Source organism: Engraulis encrasicolus, unplaced genomic scaffold (assembly GCF_034702125.1).
Source record: "Engraulis encrasicolus isolate BLACKSEA-1 unplaced genomic scaffold, IST_EnEncr_1.0 scaffold_481_np1212, whole genome shotgun sequence".
Taxonomy (NCBI): domain Eukaryota; kingdom Metazoa; phylum Chordata; class Actinopteri; order Clupeiformes; family Engraulidae; genus Engraulis; species Engraulis encrasicolus.
Window position 1 is genome coordinate 1 of NW_026945788.1, and position 16,778 is coordinate 16,778.

A 16,778-nucleotide genomic window follows, 5' to 3' on the forward strand; every position below is an offset into this window, starting at 1 on the left:
ATAATGCTGTTGTCGGTGATGTCATCATTACATATTACTTCCTGGTACGAGGCCACAAGCACAAGTGGAGGACACAAGGTCGCATATTGGAACGCACCCAAGGTTCTGTAGCCTACGTCCATGCTCATGTATGCTAGCAGTCATTTGAACATAATATTGTTCATCTTTAAGCCCATTGTTGTGTGTTGTATCACTTAATAGTAAAGCATCTAGTCTACTATTAGATGCCTGACCAGTGGGTGCCTCTGCTCTTTTATCAATAATTCTGTAGCCCATCTCAAACTTGTGCAGTGTGTGAGTGTGTGTGTGTGTGTGTATGTGTATGTGTGTGTGTGAATTTGTGTGTGTGTGTGTGTGTGTGTGTGTGTGTGTGTGTGTGTGTGTGTGTGTGTGTGTGTGTGTGTGTGTGTGTGTGTGTGTGTGTGTGTGTGTGTTTGAGATAGAAGCCTTTGATGTCCATGTGTGATTGATTGATTGATCGATGTGCATGTGAAGATTCATTGCAATGTTGAATATGTCAACATTGAGATACACTCTTTGGGTGGTCCGATGGGCCCCCTTGCTAAATTCGCTGTATGCCCCCAAATGGCTAAGTCCGCCACTGAGCAAACCACTAGATGCTGTAACGCCGCATTATGTAATAACGGTGCAATATGTAATAATAATGTAACAAATTATTACATAATGCGGTGACAATTGCCGCATTGTGTAATAATTTACGCATTTCGTAATACATTTCTTGAACGCATTTCGTAATAACTTTTTTCTCATCTTGTAATACATTATTACAAAATGCGAAATTTATTACGGAATGCGGCCGCAACTTTTTTTTTTGATGGAAATGTAATAACATGGTGCATTATGTAATAAACTATATGGATATGTATTTTCTGCACTTGGATTCACTAGGCACAACACACACATAGTCTCAGTGACATGGTAGTCACTGCCCTCTCTCTCTCTCATTCTTCTCAGTTCTCAAACTGCTCGAGAGTCGCGAATGATGCGGTTAAAACCGTTAAGAAATCATTTCACAACGTGTTGCGTGCAACGAGGCCAGCGAATGTCTCGCACTTTCTGCTACATTACACCAATTTACAGCGACATTAAATATGTGTCGCGAGAGGGAGAGAGAGAGAGAGAGAGAGAGAGAGAGAGAGAGAGAGAGAGAGAGAGAGAGAGAGTGTGTGTGTGTGTGTGTGTGCGTGTGTGTGTGTGTGTGTGTGCGCACGGAGACAAACCTGGCCCATATTGATCTTAAGCCCCATCTTGGCTCTTTGGAAATATTCTTACCATTACAAAGGCTATTTTAATATTTTCCCCCAAACAACATGAATCAAACCCCAGGAAAAGACCAACCATTATAAGTGACTCGTGGGGAGCTGTCCATGCTGGTGGTGCTTAATTTTTCCCGATATTTCCCCGTGGAGTAGTGAGTCTTTCATGTCTGCTTACATGACCTTGCGCGCCAGGGTCTGACCATGGTGCTTTTTGCTTTTTAGCACCCGAGAAAAATGCCACTCTTGTTAAAAATTACATAGGTATGCTTACGTCCTATTCAATTCAATTTCAGTCCACTGTTCAGTAGGCCTATTAGGCTGCAATCAAATTCAATAGCCTATGCTCATCCACATGCACGCGAAAAACAATAACCCAAGCGGCGGGACTAATTCGATTATATTCCCTCCAAAAATGTCCGAACGTCACAAAAATCAGTTATTTGCATTGTCCGTAATTATACCAAACAAAAAGGTATCAATAGAAGAAATCAAGTCTTCAGTTTCGATAATCCACGTTACAAATCCTCAACAACAGCAAGCCATTCCTTCTCTGCTATGAGGCAGGCAACGGAACAAGTGCAGACAGTAGGCTATATGACCACGTTGATGCTGCACGGCTTGAAAGGATTCTGTCTAAATTAAATATCTTGGATAGCCTATATAGACCTAGGCCTAACTAGATTTGTTGCAATACAGATTAATTTTCTATAGCCAGAAGTGTTCCGTTGGACTGACGAAACCGAACACGATCAAGTTTGCAACTTCTTTCCCTCATGCGCTGTCCGTCAGCACCATCTGTCATTGGACGTCCGATTAGCTTTCATTACGTGCTGAGGGAAAAACTCTCGCCATTAGGCCTATGTGCTGTTGCACTGTTGTGAGGGATATCACCAAATAATTTTGATAAAAGTCAGAACATTATTTTGGCAATGAAAGGCACACAGGTGGCTGGAAGCTCAAGCAGTCTTCAGTCTGTTCATTTAAGTTTGTTGGGTGCTCTTGGATATCGGGTATCAGTTCATGTAGAGAGAAGAGTTCATCCAGGCACTCCAAAATAAGGTGTCCAAACGGGAAGTTACATTAAAAAGCCTTAAATTGTACTGGGCTGGGGTTACATTAAAAAGCCGACATGTTTCGACCTCACCAGGTCTTCATCAGGGCTACGTTCACCATTGAAAAGAAAGGCCTCCCTTAAATAGTGACATCACCACATGTGACCCATTACGCACTACACACATTTGCGCACACCAGAGAAAACAAAGATTAAAAAATAGCCTGGGGTAATAAGTGATGCCACAGAAAAAAATTACCAGAAGTACAAATAAGCATCACAAAAAAACAAGTAAAATCAATATCCTCATTTAGACCAGGATAGCGCATGGCATCCAGTTGGTGTATCCAAAAAGTCTCCCTCTGATTAAGTCTTTTTAGCCTGTCCCCACCCCTCGGAAGAGGTTTGATATGTTCGACGCCCTGTATGCGCAGCAGAGAATCATTTTTACCATGGTATTCATTGAAATGTTTCGCCATGGGATAGTCAAAATTGCCCACTCTGATAGCATATTTATGTTCTGCTAGCCTATCTCGCATGCGCCTTTTTGTGCGTCCGATATAAAAGAACCCTTCAGCGCAGTTAGGCGGTATATGACAAATGTAGAATTGCAATTAATGAAATCTCTCTGTCCATATTCTCTCGTGGTTTTAGTATCCACAAAAGATTTGGCTTGTGTAACATTTGGGCAGTGGGTGCAGTTCATACATCTATGAACTGTCGTAACAAATAAAGGACGGGACTGCTGGTGGCGATGATGTTTCTTTTTGGTCAATAACCTGTTGCGTTGTAGGGAGCGCGCTTCACTGTATGCGTTTTGGGATGGTTTCCTTGGAATATTCATTAACTAATATTAACTTTCTGGATTTGACGATATATAAAGACGCGGAGGGACAGCTGCACACCACCTTATTCAGAAAGGCGACCTCTCGGAACACCATTCTGAAAGCGGATTCATTCCATCCCCCGCATCTCATTAGAAATATTTCACACGGCCAATTCCAGAGATTAAGGCGTATCTGTGATTTCGAAAATGATTTTCACGAGCAGGCCGAGCTGATGGAGAAAAGATTCAGTGATAGAGCCTATCACCCTGAAGCCATCCAAAACGCATACAGTGAAGCGCGCTCCCTACAACGCAACACGTTATTGACCAAAAAGAAACATCATCGCCACCAGCAGTCCCGTCCTTTTTTGTTACGACATATAGTAGGCTACACAAGCGACGCGGATCAGGCAAATTATTAAGAACAATTGGTCCATTATTGAAAGTGATGCGCAACTACGTGAGGTGTTCCCAGAACCACCCATGGTGTCTTTAAAGAGTGCACCCAGCCTAGGAGATAAATTAATGCGCTCTCACCTACAGGTGAAAAAGAGAGAAACCTGGCTGCGTAAACCCATTGGCACCTATAGATGTATGAAGTGCCCTCACTGCCCAAATGTTTCACAAGCCAAATCTTTTGTGGATACTAAAACCATGAGAGAATACGGACAGAGAGATTTCATTAATTGCAATTCCACATTTGTCACATACCGCCTAACTTGTCCTTGCGCTGAAGGGTTCTTTTATATCGGACGCACAAAAAGGCGCATGCGAGATAGGCTAGCAGAACATAAATATGCTATCAGAGTGGGCAATTTTGACTATCCCATGGCGAAACATTTCAATGAATACCATGGTAAAAATGATTCTCTGCTGCGCATACAGGGCGTCGAACATATCAAACCTCTTCCGAGGGGTGGGGACAGGCTAAAAAGACTTAATCAGAGGGAGACTTTTTGGATACACCAACTGGATGCCATACGCTATCCTGGTCTAAATGAGGATATTGATTTTACTTGTTTTTTTGTGATGCTTATTTGTACTTCTGGTCATTTTTTTCTGTGGCATCACTTATTACCCCAGGCTATTTTTTAATCTTTGTTTTCTCTGGTGTGCGCAAATGTGTGTAGTGCGTAATGGGTCACATGTGGTGATGTCACTATTTAAGGGAGGCCTTTCTTTTCAATGGTGAACGTAGCCCTGATGAAGACCTGGTGAGGTCGAAACATGTCGGCTTTTTAATGTAACCCCAGCCCAGTACCATTTAAGGCTTTTTAATGTAACTTCCCGTTTGGACACCTTATTTTGGAGTGCCTGGATGAACTCTTCTCTCTACATGAACTGATACCCGATATCCAAGAGCACCCAACAAACTTAAATGAACAGACTGAAGACTGCTTGAGCTTCCAGCCACCTGTGTGCCTTTCATTGCCAAAATAATGTTCTGACTTTTATCAAAATTATTTGGTGATATCCCTCACAACAGTGCAACAGCACAGAGGCCTAATGGCGAGAGTTTTTCCCTCAGCACGTAATGAAAGCTAATCGGACGTCTAATGACAGGTGGTGCTGACGGACAGCGCATGAGGGAAAGAAGTTGCAAACTTGATCGTGTTCGGTCTCCTCAGTCCAACGGAACACTTCTGGCTATAGAAAATGAATCTGTATTGCAACAAATCTAGTTAGGCCTAGGTCTATATAGGCTATCCAAGATATTTAATTTAGACAGAATCCTTTCAAGCCGTGCAGCATCAACGTGATGATATAGCCTACTGTCTGCACTTGTTCCGTTGCCTGCCTCATAGCAGAGAAGGAATGACTTGCTGTTGTTGAGGATTTGTAACGTGGATTATCGAAACTGAAGACTTGATTTCTTCTATTGATACCTTTTTGTTTGGTATAATTACGGACAATGCAAATAACTGATTTTTGTGACGTTCGGACATTTTTGGAAGGAATATAATCGAATTAGTCCCGCCGCTTGGGTTATTGTTTTTCGCGTGCATTTGGATGAGCATAGGCTATTGAATTTGATTGCAGCCTAATAGGCCTACTGAACAGTGGACTGAAATTGAATTGAATAGGACGTAAGCATACCTATGTAATTTTTAACAAGAGTGGCATTTTTCTCGGGTGCTAAAAAGCAAAAAGCACCATGGTCAGACCCTGGCGCGCAAGGTCATGTAGGCAGACATGAAAGACTCACTACTCCACGGGCAAATATCGGGAAAAAATAAGCACCACCAGCATGGACAGCTCCCCACGAGTCACTTATAATGGTTGGTCTTTTCCTGGGGTTTGATTCATGTTGTTTGGGGGAAAATATTAAAATAGCCTTTGTAATGGTAAGAATATTTCCAAAGAGCCAAGATGGGGCTTAAGATCAATATGGGCCAGGTTTGTCTCCGTGCGCGCGCGCGCACACACACACACACACACACACACACACACACACACACACACACACACACACTCTCTCTCTCTCTCTCTCTCTCTCTCTCTCTCTCTCGCCACATATTTAATGTCGCTGTAATGTAGCAGAAAGTGCAAGACATTCGCTGGCCTCGTTGCACGCAACACGTTGTGAAATGATTTCTTAACGGTTTTAACCGCATCATTCGCGACTCTCGAGCAGTTTGAGAACTGAGAAGAATGAGAGAGAGAGAGGGCAGTGACTACCATGTCACCGAGACTATGTGTGTGTTGTGCCTAGTGAATCCAAGTGCAGAAAATACATATCCATATAGTTTATTACATAATGCACCATGTTATTACATTTCCATCAAAAAAAAAAGTTGCGGCCGCATTCCGTAATAAATTTCGCATTTTGTAATAATTTATTACAAGATGAGAAAAAAGTTATTACGAAATGCGTTCAAGAAATGTATTATGCGTAAATTATTACACAATGCGGCAATTGTCACCGCATTATGTAATAATTTGTTACATTATTACATATTGCACCGTTATTACATAATGCGGCGTTACAGATGCTGTTGTATTGTAAGCTTTTTTGGTGTAGTCACATCAGGGCGCTGTCTCTACTTTTAATCCCTCTCCTTTGTTAAATCGAGTTCTTCTGGACAAACAATAATCCATTTTGTCATTTTCTAAAGTAGCCTAAGTCAGCTGTGAGGCAAAAAAAACCAACCCTCTAGTCTCTCTCTTATGAATCCCTGCATTCCATCGCACCCAAAGTAGGACTAGAACCCCTATCTCCCTGGATAGAAAGGAGGGGCAGAGATAGTGTTTGTGTGTGTGAGCATGTGCCTGGTGAAGTGTGGGACCCAGAGAGAGAGAGAGAGAGAGAGAGAAGTACAGACAGAGCCATGAGCATGAGGAAGTTGAGCGACGAGTATGGATATGTGAGTTAATTGGGTTTGTTTGTGTACACCAGCGACTTCTCTCCCAGATCTCAGCCCGACCCGAGGCTGCCGTTTAATTAAAGACAAGATGAACTGTTTTTATATTATTATTATGCACGCTGAACGCACCAGAGGAGGAGAGGGGGGGGGGGGGGNGGGGCTGGCCTTATGTGAATGGAATTTGGTTATTAAGTGTGTGTGTGTGTGTGTGTGTGTGTGTGTGTGTGTGTGTGTGTGTGTGTGTGTGTGTGTGTGTGTGTGTGTGTGAGAGAGAGAGAGTAAATGAAGGAGCAATTAATTATCTCTGTGTCCAGTCCCCCTGCAGACTCTACGGTACTTTATAAGCCAGACATGGCCACCGCCACAGTGCCGTCTGATGAGTAAGCTTTGGAGGCTTACTCAAGTACATAAACATGGGTTCACCGTGTTTATAAACACAATGTTGTGAGGAGGGGCAAGACACTGGCAGCCAACCAGGTGAATTTTTTGACCGACAGCGGTTTCCAACAATCAGAGGTTGGGTTGTGCGTAGCTACGTAGTGTTGCGCAGCCAGGATAAAAAAGAAGTAGAACCCATCTATACTCATGAACGGCGTGATGTTTTCCATGTGAGTTACGCCCTTTTTTCGGGGAAAACACTGGGGGAAAAGCCAATGCAAGTTAATTGATGGTGTTGGGAAAGTATAAACGAAAGACAAGGACCTGTAGACAAGCGCTGTTCACGAGCAACATGCCGAAAGCGTGTTGTGTTGCCGGCTGTTCAAATAATGTGGCCAAACAGCCGTGGTTTAAGCATGGACTGTGTTCATTAGGCTAGCCGATGTAGCATGTAAGTTAATAAGACATTTTGTTTGATTTCCCCCATAAAGGGGCGTAACGCACATTTACTAACAAAGTACCCGGATTGCCGTTCATGAGTAGGCCTATCGAGTGTTCTCGCGTTAGTTCTGGTCAGGCCATGGTAGTCAAGAGCTTTGCTGCTTATAATTTGTCTGAGGTGGTAAAGATCAGTTAATCAACTGTTCTTCCTCCTCATTGGTCAATTTGATATTTGGCGCCTTTTAAAAGTTCTCTGTTTTGTTTCCAACGCTTGGCTGCTCGCTTCTTCACAGACCACCACTTACCCAACTCCACCTTGTCGTGTATGACAAAGCATGGGCTAGGCCTACTCCTTGTCATGTTGCCTGCTCTGTTCATGGGGGAATTAATTGCTCTCCTAATCTTAAATTGGGTGAGCATTTCCTACGCTGCTGCTATCCCCTGAATCCCTCCTTTCCTTGGCATTCATGGAAATCCAGGGGACTCCTCTGAACAGAGCCATACCACCAAATCTAATTCATAACTAACTGTTCAATAAAGAAATTGCGTTTTGAATTTCTTATCTTGTGTTTTTTGACTGTAAGGAAGCTGACAGAAAGAAATTATTATTGGACTGCCCCTATTACGTTAATTATAGGCCTTGAGTGTAACACACTATGTAACAACGTACAACGTTATGCTCTTGCACTACATCTTAGGGGTAGCCTGACAGGCGTATTCACTCTTTGCCGAAAGTACTCAAGGACATTGTAACAACATTGCAATGACATTGCAGAGAGTCTCAAGTTACAGACTAAGACTTGGGCATCACCATTTTGGTGACAATAAGGTTAAGGATAAGGACAAGGTTAGGTAAGTTCATAGCCTATTACATGTTCATACGTAGATGTCCTTTAAAAGACACTAAACTAAAGTGTCACCAAGTTGTTTCCTATTACCCATAAACAAGGTCTACAGACCTAGATATCTTTCCTGGCTCCCACAACCCTCGTTTCACAAATTGGGTGTTTTTTAGCCTTCTACTGTACTGCGACATGATTTGCCTGATGTTGTTTGTTTCCCACGGCGGCCCCCTGAGGAGTGTCATTGTCACCACAATGGCCAAATGTTCTTTACCAGAGACACCATCATCAAGGACACACACACTGATACACAAACACTGATACACACACACACGCACGTACGCACGCACACACGTGTGCATGCACGCACACATGCACGCGCACGCACACATGCACGCGCGTGCACACACACACACACACACACACACACACACACACACACACAGAAAGACAGGCAGGCAGACAGACAGACACACGGCCACACACAACACACACACAAGCATAATGGAATTGCCCATGTGAAGTGCACAGGCTGAAAGAATATTTGCCATTGATTTCTCAGGCCAGCTTGTCCATCATCTCTGCATGCATACACTACACACATGCAAACTAAATAAATTATACATTAAACATGAAACACACGCATACATACACACACACACACACGCACGCACACACACACACACACACACACACACACACACACACACACACACACACACACACACACACACACACACACACACACACACACACACACACACACGCACACATGCACACACACAATCAAGATAAACAGACTCTAGGCTACCTGACAGAGACAGAGTAGTTTATTTACATTGCCAGAGGCATGCCTCAATTCCATATTCAGACTCAAACATGAGAGCAACACGTCTCCTCTCAGAGGCCAAGCCTGCCTCTCATTCCTCCATAACCATACATCAATCAATATCACACACACACACACACACACACACACACACACACACACACACACACACACACACACACACACACACACACATGCACCACATGCACAGACGCACATGCACACACACAGGGAAGCCGACACGGGGGGACAAAGGGGTCAGCTGCCCTGGGCCCAAGGAGATGAGGGATCCATAATTGTGTCCTCATTAAATTTAATGTATTGGATGGGGGCCTTTCAGATGATTTTGTCCTGGGCCCAGCCAAAGCTGTCAGCGGCCCTGCACACACACACAGACAAACACAGACACAGTGCATGCTGCATACACACATACAAACATGCAGGCATACACACACACACACACACACACACACACACACACACACACACACACACACACACACACACACACACACACACACACACACACACACACACACACACACAGCTGCTGCTACCGCCAACACAACTACAGCTAAGAAATGAGGAATACATAACTGTAGATTTCAAGACCTCAGATCAAAAACTCCTGTATAAAATCTATCTGCTACCTTGGCAGCTGTCTCCCCCATTGCTTCTCTACTGTCCAGCCAATACACTTATACACTAGGCTAATCAAAGAATTTGAGAGTCTTACCCACTATCTTAGACAACTGCAGTAGCATATAAGCCAAAAAGTTGAAAGTTGTATCCACTACCTTAGGCAACTATAATGGAGTATTGTTTGGTTCAACAGGAATACAAGAACTGGGGTCAAAAAACTCCTTCCATCTATCTGCAGCTACCTCCTCCATTGCATCGCTAGTGTCCAGCCAATACACTTATCCATCATTTGCATGTGACGTCAAACGTTCTAGTGGACGGCCACTGGACGGCAAGAGGACGGCAGAGTGCAGCATTAATGAATGGATTCCTATGGGAGTCGCAACGTTTAGTAACTCATAACGTAACTTAGATCACCGATAAACTAAACACCGTAAACACACATTGTGCTGTTTGTTACAAAAACAGATAGGGTTACAAACCAGGCGTGACTTTTCACTGGATCTCAAAATAAAAAGAGGAAGCTGAAGTGAATCGCGGCAACCAACTGGAAAACCACCAAGCTACTCGAGTAGCCTGGATGAGCACCACGGTAAGTTTCTCATTTGCCATCCTTTATATCACCGTTTGTCTCTTAATTCGTGAACGCTAGTTAATTTAAGTCTAATGTGCAATTTCAATGTTTTTTTCTTTGAGGTAAATGTAAGATGCTTTCCATGATTAACGTTAATTAATTAGCAGCATCATTACGCTATGATGGACGTATGCTAAGATATTGCAGGCTGTAACGTAAACACGGAATTCATAAAGCTCTTGGTGAAGTAGCACGGCTATGACATTCATACTGTTAAGGTTCAAATGTAATAATAAACCATGTGTACATCTCTAGCGGTGATTTCCCAAGTAGCTTAGGCCTACTCTCCAGCATGATGCTGTCATGAAATGCCAGTCCATTATCCTTATCCATGCTGGCCTATTTATGACATGCTTAGGCCCACCAGTCTTGGTGTTGTCCTTGTCAATAATAGGCCTATAAAGTGCACCACTTTGTTGTGTTGTCATCCAAATTGTCTGCCCTCTGAAATCACACACATCAGAGGCTTAATGGTTTGGAAAGTGGTATTAAGATTGGAGGGTTGCAGGTTCAAATCCCATCCTACACCTCTCCCTTCACCTCCCATCCAGGCTGTGCCCTTGAGCAAGGCACCTAGCCCCATGCTGCAGGGTCAGTTAGCAATTCACTGTGAGTAAGGAAGTTGCTTTGGATAAGTGTCAGCTAAGTGTTACTTATCTTTCTGTTTCTCCAGATGAGAAGAGCGATGATCTGATGTCATGACAGATTGGATGTATGGAAGAGCCAGAGGTCCAGCACACCAAGCCAAGTTTAGCCGATTTCAACCTCTTAATCACACCAACTCAATGTAGTAGTTTATTTTTAAACACAAAGTACAAATACATTTCAAGGTTATGTAGGTGATGGGAGGGGATATCTATTCTGGGGTGGACATGTACAATAGATGTGCAGGTACTCATTTATATTAATAAATGGTTATCTGAACTAGGCCTGTAATAGTCAACCCATTGATGCTGGATGCTGTGTACACGTTGTATTGACCTAGGTGCCTGGAGCGACACAGCATTCAGGCATGACATTTTTTTAGATTAAAAATGTGGGTATGTTAGAGCCGAATTAACATGTTCCAAGAGGATGGTCTTGGCTTTTAAAACTCATATCATGTTTGTATGTGCTTCAGAGACTTATTTAGTTATTTGTTTTTTTTAATAGGATGAGGGCACCTTTCTTAAAAAGGGCATAGGCAATTAGCTGGCATTTTTTGCAGGTGCCGGCTAAAATGGGTTAATATTATTTACATACAGCACTATCCCCATACTAGTATACCCATGTCACCTGAGATATACATTTAGTGGAGACAATATAATTAGGTAGACTAGACTGAAGATTGACAGGCGGTCATGGGTAAACGGTTAGTGTCAGACTTGTATCCCAAAGGTTGCCGGTTCGACTCCTGACCCACCAGGTTGGTGGGGGGGAGTTAAGTAATCAGTGCTCTCCCCCATCCTCCTCCATGACTGAGATACCCTGAGCATGGTACCGCCGCACTGCTCCCTTGGGGCGCCATTGGGGGCTGCCCCCTTGCACGGGTGAAGCATAAATGCAATTTCGTGCAGTGAACACTTGTGTGCTGTGTCACAATGTCAATGGGAGTTGGAGTTTCCCAGTTGGGCTTTCACTTCACTTTCACAGAAAATGTTCTACGTTGTTGTATTAGTACAATAAAATAAGCAAGACATGTCTGGATGGACTTCATCATTTCAGTTATTTATTATCACAACTACTCACTATCAATGACAACCAGGCGCACACCAGCCAAATGCTGGGGAAAATTAAGTTTGGCCGGTAGAAAAGAAAACATACTTGGCACTTTGACCCATTATGTAATGTACCGGTATGTTTGGAGATTAACATACTAGCCATTTTGGCTAGTGATGAAAAAAGTTAATTTAGAGCCCTGCTGAAAACTCCAACAACTGGTACAGGTGATCAGTGCATCAGGTGAGGAATGTAAGTAAGCCCGATGGATGAGGAAACCAGCAACACTGATGGTGAGGTCCTGGTGCTGTTGCAAAGCCCAAGCGAAAGAAGCCTCTCTGGACACCTCTTCATGTTGGCTCCCCCATCTAATTAAAAAAAAAAGAAAAGACAAACATGCTATTTAAATTAATCTAGCCATGCATTTGTAATGTACCGGTACAGTACTGAATAATTAACTCCCTTGGCAATATTGTCTGAATTAAAATGTGATGTAAAATGTCAGAAAATAACACTCATCCCAACTTACTAGTCATGTCTTTACCTGTGCTGCTGGGATGCAATTCTTGGACGTCATCCTGGCCACCATGACTCATGGTTTTAGTTTGGGTGCCGACCACCTGACTGATGAACCTGTTATTACAAAACAATAAAGATAAATAACAGGTTTGTTGTGCTTTTCTTTCTCTTGTGAAGGTCATCTTTTCAAATAATTTATTTAGGCCTACGCTTAAACTAATCAAAGTATGTAACCGACATTCTGTCCTATGTGTTTCTACATGTGCAATGTAATGCAACACCGATTTGAAACATTGAAGTATATGCAAGTCAGCTTTTATTGCCACTTTCTTCATGGTCATACAAGGGAAACGAAACTAGCCTTTCTCTCTACCATGCCAGGACAGACAGGACTGACAATTTACAGACAGACAGAAAGTGCAAGACAGGATAGTGGACTGGTAACATAAGTGGTCAATAATAAAAAATACGGTTACAAATGAACATGTAACATAACATTGGAGTCCAATTTGGACATGTAAACAGAAGATAAGATAGAATTATATTTCACAATAGATACATTGGGCAGACGTGGCTGAAACAACAATGAAATCCACTTGGATGAAACGAAACGCACCCGAGTTAACCTACAAGATACATCCGAGATGAAAAGATATGCTTTTCAAAAGACCACTTTGCAAAATGCCTGACACAAAATGTACCGTGCGTCTTGTAGTAAGTTAGGTTAGCAGCATTATCTTACCTGTGCCATGCCACGAGAGGATGCCAGCCGCGGTGCCCAGCCACCAATGAAGAAACGGTGCATTAAGGTGCTAGTATTTTGCCAATGCAGAGGTTTGGTTTAAGTTCACAACTTAACTGAAGAAAATAAACACGGGATAAAAAAATACATCGCAGGCAGAGTAAGTTCATGGCTGGAAGCAAGCAACAACTTTCTCTTCTTCTCCCAGTTTCCCATACCGCCCGCCCCCGTTATGCCACCTAGTGGAGCAGAATACATTTTAATAAAACTATGATTTGAACACATCCACCGTGGCCAACCTAGCCTGATAACGCCAGGTACATATCCCGTTTTTAAAAAAATACAAGAACTACGTGTTTCTTTGGTATTTTATGGTCAAAGTTGTCTTCGTCCGCATAATTCCTATGTACGAATGTGCACTTCTGCCGTCCAGCAAAAACGATTACGTAATATTGTGACGTCAATGCAAAATATGGATACACTAGGCTAATCGAAGAATTTGAGAGTCTTACCCACTATCTTAGACAACTGCAGTAGCGTACAGTGGCTCATCAAGAAAAAAAAACTGTGGACTATCTCTTCAGCTACAGTACCTCCCCCATTGTACTGTATCTCTAGTGTCCAGCCAATACTTCAGCAATAAGCCACGAGAGGCCATGGGTTATGCTCGATTGATAACGGCCAAGGGGAGTGGGGCACGACGCGAAGCGAAGTGCCGTAATCTAATCTATCCTGTCTAACCTTATCTAGCGCTGTTACACTTAATCGCTGACCAAATTTCTTAAAAAACGCTTTAATGACAATTAATTTAATCCGCGACGAGTTGACAAGTTGAGGAAGTGATTGTGGTTACCCCGGCAACGTTACTCTGCGTGTGTGCGTGCGTCGCGCTGCCAGAAAACACACTTCGCTACAAAAACTCAGCAAGAGGCGATAAACCACAGGAATGAAATGTCTTTGCAATCACACTGATACCCCAAACACAGATGGTGCAAATTTAGGCTCTTCTTGCAGACTCCCTACTCCAACTGCAACCAGGGCTGGACTGGCAATCTGGCAAACCGGGCAAAATCCCGGTGGGCCGACGCCCCTAGAGGGCCGGTGATGTCGGTTTTTAAAAATAATTGTTATTAATGTTTTAAAAAAATGTGACCGGCGGCCCACAATTTCGTGCTGATGGCCCTCGGCCCTCCTCCAATGACATCAGCCCACACATAAAGGGGGTAGAGGGAGGGGGTGTCCCATTGGTGCATCTGAGTCGGACTTAAAGGATAATTCCGGCCAGTTTGGATTCATATCCCATCTTGGGTGGACCGAGGGAAAGGGATGAAAGGCAAAACCGCGGGAAATGTTCATGCATATGTAACAGGGCGCACTGCCTGTTCAGTAAGGTGTGTCCCTCAGCAGTTCCCATACCCCCATGACGTCACGGGACTCAGGTAGCCGCTCAGTGGCTAATCCGTAATTGGTGGCTATGCCATTGTTTTTATAAAAATCAGATGAATTAGACCGGCTCTTTGGAGCCTTCCCGGTGTGCCGGTATTCGCTGATGATGCCCGGTGCCTTTGCTACTGATGCAGCAAGGTATGTGTGATCACAGTTTTGTCTAGGTGACTGCAACCAGCTAGAGCTGTGTATTTAAACATATATTGTTCATTCTCAGGAGCCAGAGTTCCCGTGGCGTCTAACCCCAGTCTTGTGGCTTCCCCCCTCTCAGTGTGGTGGAGGTGAGCTTGTAAATATTCTTTGTCACATGCGTAGCTCATGTTAAACATTGTCCACTGTATGTAACATGTACTGATCCGTGTGTGTGTTCACCTGATTCCAGACACCTCAGAGTACGTCGAGGGTCTCTGTGGGCAGACTGCTTGCGGCAGCTGCTCACCGCTGTTTTGCCCATAGCCAAAATATTTTAGCCTTTCTGTTTTTGTTTGTTTGTTTGATTTTCTTTTACCTGTCCGCCGCTTCAGCTTGTCACATTGTTATTTTACGGGGTTTGGCTGTCACAGTTCTAGGCCTGTATGCTGCTCTAGTCGGGGCAGGGCCATACAGTAGACTAGTAGTTTGAGTGTGTATTATTATACGGATTTATTCTGTGTGTAGTGGATATCCACACTGATTGTGCATTTAATCACTTACATAGCGTAGTGAGCCTATGAGCGTGTGTGTGTGATTGGTGTTTACCATAGGCCCTTGGATTCGTGCACGAGTGGTGAACTATTTTATTCTAAGCCTGCCCGGCTAGCCTGGCTCGGTGAAAATCCTGTGGCAGCCAACCCCGTTCTTGAGCATTACTGTTTTTATCCCAGCGGCGCAGGGTTTTAACTGTTGACTTAAATTGTATTAATAAAGAAAAGATTGTTATTCCTTTAAACAAAGGTACGTCTCTTGTGCATTCTATCCGAACCTGTTGTGCCTTATTGGTTGAAATCAAAATATATTCTGGGGTGGCAGTCCCCCAGTGGCGTAGTCGTGCAATTACAAGTATCAGTTTGATGGTTATTATTTTAGGAAAACTAACATCTAAAGGTCCACCTTACTACATTTTGGCCTATAGTCGGCAGAGATAGATGTATCAAAGAGACGTGTCCTTTTTAAGCTTTGAGTTTATTTTGATTTTTTTGAAAGGCTGGTTGTAATTAGGGGCAAAACAGCGGTGGGCACAGCGTGGGGTGCCGACCAGCAGAACACTGTCACCATCTCCCTGTGCATTGTCGTGGCCTTCCTGACCAACATGGAAGACGATTCCCAGGAGTGGCTGGAGATAAAGAGCACCATGAGGCGGCAACAGGAGCAGTTGCAACAGATATCACAGTGGGTGGACGCTCTGCATCGGTCTCCACCAAGGTCGCAGGCAAGTCCCATCATATGCTGGCGGTGCCAGGAACCAGGACATTTTGCACGGGACTGTGATGGGGTACGAGTGCCATCCCGAGCACAGCCATCACCGGCAGCGCAGCGGGGGGGCAATGGACGGCCTTCCCCACGTCAACCCACGGGAGGACGGCCGTCTCCAGAGCAGAGGACTCGCTGTTCGGGTGGGGTGTGGCCGGGCGTGAGGAGCTGGCCACCCATGTCCACTCCCTCAAGTTCATACTGTGTCCTCCTGCAATGTGTGTGCATGTGTGTGTGCGTCGCCTTGATGGTGATGATCCAATTGTTTTCCACTGCATAGATGGAGTGTCAGTGTGAGTGGTGACCCAGGATGGTGTGCGTACGGATATGCGCACGCCAGGGAGTGTATGCATGTGCGTGCGTTTGCCTGTGTCTGAATGCTGTCTGCGTGTATGCACCTGCCTTCCCACATGCTTGTGCGTACCAGTGTGAATGGGTGCGTCTGCCCTGTGTATGTGCTGTGGAACCACCCGTGTGATGTGTCCAGGGTGAGACCGTTCTCTGGCTGGCCTGCCTGCATGTGTGCGCCGTGTGAAAGTGTCTTGTCTGCGTGTGAAAGCTGCCTGTGTGTGCGTGCGAAAGGAATGGTGATCCTGTGACCCGATACCCTGGGATGGTTGACTAGCATTGGGGTGG

The 16,778-nt window shown here is 44.1% G+C and overlaps 2 long non-coding RNA genes across 2 annotated transcripts; one reads left to right on the forward strand and one right to left on the reverse strand.

The window, feature by feature from the left end:
* Positions 1–9,989: 9,989 nt before the first annotated feature.
* LOC134444252 (uncharacterized) lies at positions 9,990–11,969 on the forward strand. Its single transcript, XR_010033903.1, has 2 exons — positions 9,990–10,246; positions 10,962–11,969. It is a non-coding gene; the product is annotated as an uncharacterized LOC134444252 (long non-coding RNA).
* A 5-nt stretch (positions 11,970–11,974) lies between these two features.
* LOC134444250 (uncharacterized) lies at positions 11,975–13,675 on the reverse strand. Its single transcript, XR_010033902.1, has 2 exons — positions 13,248–13,675; positions 11,975–12,619 (listed from the first exon to the last, which is right to left on the reverse strand). It is a non-coding gene; the product is annotated as an uncharacterized LOC134444250 (long non-coding RNA).
* Positions 13,676–16,778: the final 3,103 nt, after the last annotated feature.